Source organism: Microcebus murinus, chromosome 14 (genome assembly GCF_040939455.1).
Source record: "Microcebus murinus isolate Inina chromosome 14, M.murinus_Inina_mat1.0, whole genome shotgun sequence".
NCBI classification, from domain to species: Eukaryota; Metazoa; Chordata; class Mammalia; order Primates; family Cheirogaleidae; genus Microcebus; species Microcebus murinus.
In genome coordinates, this window is record NC_134117.1 from 9,754,626 (window position 1) to 9,758,137 (window position 3,512).

Here is a 3,512-nt window from a genome sequence, read left to right on the forward strand (position 1 = left end):
GTGCAGAGTGGGCGGCCGGATATACGCATTTCACAAGCTATAGGAGGAGTCATGAATATTTAGGAAAAGAGAAACATGCATGTGCACAATTGAGCTTCATGCCTAGTCATGGGACCCATGTTCAAAACATGTGGAGTTAGCATGATCTGAGAGTGGAGTTTTCGGCCCTCTGACCTCATAAGGTGGAGCAGAGGATATGGAAACTCTCACTGCACATCCCGTGTCGACTGGCCAGAACCACTGTGGTCCCACAGCAGGAAGGAGAGCTGGTGGGTTGTGTGGAAACCACACAAAGGGAGCCTTAGACGGTTGGATGAAATTAGCGGTGGAGCAGATCTTTCCAAGGGGCTGGTTTCTGGAAGAAACCTGCGGGAAGAAAGGCTAATGGCAGGTACCCAGGGAGGGAACATAGGAGGTGTGTCCGACCTCTCATCCGTCAGGGCTGGGAGCTCAGTTTTAAGGTTTCTCTGGGGTCCCCATGGCCAAGAAAGTGTCTGTTCAGTGGGCTGGAAGGCTTAAGGATTTTACTTTAATTTATCACTTTTAAAGACAGGGAAAACATCTCTCTTGCCCTCTACTTTGAATGCAGGTGGCAATTAGTCACATGTAATTCACAGCGACAATATTTTTCTGTAATAGTAGGCACCGCAGGTTTGGGATGTTACCCTGAGCCTTCAGCTGGTAAGCCATCCACTAAGGTTTTTTTTTTTCCCCCACTATTCCTCTTCTCCTACCCCTCCCTTCCCTTCTCACTCCTCCCCCCTCCCTCCCCTCCCTCCCCTCTCCTCCCCTTCCCTTCTCTTCTCTCTCTCTCCCCTTTTGCTGGGTAATGTGCTGACATCATAACTAGGACTGAGGGGGGTACATCTCATGCATGCATGTGAAAACCGAATCATCATGCTTATGAACTACAAAAGGATCTGCTGAGTTCTCAGTTTCCTCTGTGGTTAAGGATAACTGTGCTGTCACCTTTCCTTGCTCACCTGGCAAGCATGTCTGTCTCCAAAGAACTGTCCCCAGGGATGCTCACAGGTCTTTTTTTTTTTTTACTTACTTAGAAGATTAACCACATTGACTTCTGCTTTGGAATCTTTGAAGAGAAAAAACAAACTTCTTTTTCCATTCCAGCATAAATATTACTCCCAATCTACTGCTGCCCATACATACTCCACAATCATGACTCAAAGGAACTTGACAGATAAAAGCATTTTGATTCTGGTTTTTGGCATATTCTCAGAAAACACACTGGATATAGACCCAAGACTCTAGATTGCCCATCATGAGCTGAAGTCAGCCCACAGATACATTTTACTCAGCCCCCATAGTGTTTTCTTTAAAAATTTAAATGAATGTCAATACTTAAGAATTGAGAGTTTTTACTTAAAAGCCAGATTACTGGCATCTCTCAAACAATCAGAAGGTCTGGCGTTGCCAGTGTGGCCTTGGGGAGTTTGAAGGCTACTAATGCATTAGGAGGCTCATGCTGTCTCTGCCAGGCCCCACCTTACCTCTCACCTCCCTCACTCACATGGCCTGCCTGGACCTCATGGGCAAGACACAGCAAGGCAGACGGCACCAACGGGCAATGTTTTAGACCTGTGCCCATGCAGGCCCAGTGGTGACGCCTGTCTGTGAGCTGCTCTGTCCACTAGCACTGGCAGTCATTGCTCCCCTTTTCCCAGCCCCGTGTGCAGTATCTTCCCCATTCCTGCTGTTCCCACTCAGGCAACCTTGAATCCATATCTTTACTTTTACAGAGGAAGAAACGGACATTCTCTGGCTGCTCTAGAATAGTATGGAAGACCGCTGTCAAAGTGAACCTATTCTTGAGTCTCATTGCTACCATTTCCCAGCCCTATGATCTTAGAAAGGTTTCTAAACCATCTGAGATACCATTTCCTTTAAAAGGGAGATAGTAAATCTGTCTACCTCATAGAGTTGTGAGAATTAAATGAGTTAATATTAATGCATAGAAGGCGCATAGCACCCAATGAGCACTCAATGCATGTAGCTATTGTTGTCATAGCTCAGAGAAGTTAAATGGCTTATCCAAGTCCCCACAGTTATTAAATGAGAGAACTGATATTTAAACCCTATACCATCCATATTCTTTCACTTATGTTCTTTGTACTATGCCACACTGGTTTTCATCCACATATTAGAGAGTAGAAGGCTTCAATCCAATTGAAAATATACTTACAAGACACCTACTCTGCACAAGACCTTATGGACTTAGAAGAACCTTAAAAATTTCCTCAAAATCTTACTTGTTAATAAGATAGTGTCTTATCTTTATTATTCCCTTTCTTCTACTTACTTTTGGCTCTTGGTTTTCTATCTTAAGGTAAAAAGAAATAATTGCTTTTTATATTTTTCTCCTTTTCAAATATAAATATTTAAAACTATAAATCTCCCAAGTATTGCTTTAGCTTCATACCATAAATTTTGATATGTTGTGCTTTTATTTTCATCTATTTCAAAGTATTTTCTAATTTCCCTTATGATTTCTTCTGCAAGTCATGGTTTATGTAGAAGTATATTTATGAATTTGAAAATATTTGAAAATCTTCCAGATATGTTTTTGTTAATAATTCCTAAGTTAATTCTGTTATGATCAAAAAACATGCTTTTTAAGTTCAATCCATTTAAACTTATTAAGACTTATTTTATTGACCAGCATATAGTCTATCTTGGCAAATGTTCCATGTGCACTTGAGAAGAATGTGTATTGTACTACTGTTGGGTTGTGTTCCATAAATGTCAATTGAGCCAGTTGGTTGACAATGTGTTATTCAAATCTCCTATATCCACAACTAATTTTGATTTTGGTCAATTTGTTCTGTAAATTTTTGAGAAAAGAGAGTTAAAATCTCCAACTATAGCTGTGGCTCTATTTCTCCATTCAGTTCTATCAATTTTTGTTTAATGTTTTTTAAAGTTCTGTTAATAGGTGCATGCACATTTAAGATTGACAAGTCTCCTTAATGAGTTAACCCTTTCATCATTAGTCTATTTAATATGACCACTTCAGCTTTCTTATGACTAGTATTTGCATGTATATATTTTTTCAAACCATGCCTTGATCTGCCTTTATATTTAAAGTGAATTTCTTGTAGACACTGTATAGTTAAGTTTTACATTTTTACCCACTCTGACAATATCTGCCTGTTAATTGGGATATTTAGACCACTTACATTTAATATAATATTTGATATGATTGGGTTTAAATCTACCACCTTATTTTTATTTTCTGTCCTTTTCTTCTGCTTATTTGGATTTGGTATTTTTAGTATTTCATTTTACCTCCTCTATTGGCTTATTATCTTTATCTCTTTTTTAAGGAGTTTCTCTAAGATTTAAAATATGTGTCTAACTCATCACAGGATACCCAACATTATACAACTTCAGATATAACCTAATAACTATATATTCTCACACCCCTACACCATTTGTGATTTTGTTATTATTATTTTATATATTTCTCCTATGGGTGTTATAAAACCCACAATATG

The 3,512-nt window shown here is 39.1% G+C and overlaps 1 non-coding gene across 1 annotated transcript; it reads right to left on the reverse strand.

The window, feature by feature from the left end:
- Positions 1-816: 816 nt before the first annotated feature.
- LOC142875834 (small nucleolar RNA U13) lies at positions 817-920 on the reverse strand. Its single transcript, XR_012923114.1, has one exon. It is a non-coding gene; the product is annotated as a small nucleolar RNA U13 (small nucleolar RNA).
- Between the last annotated feature and the right edge of the window lie 2,592 nt (positions 921-3,512).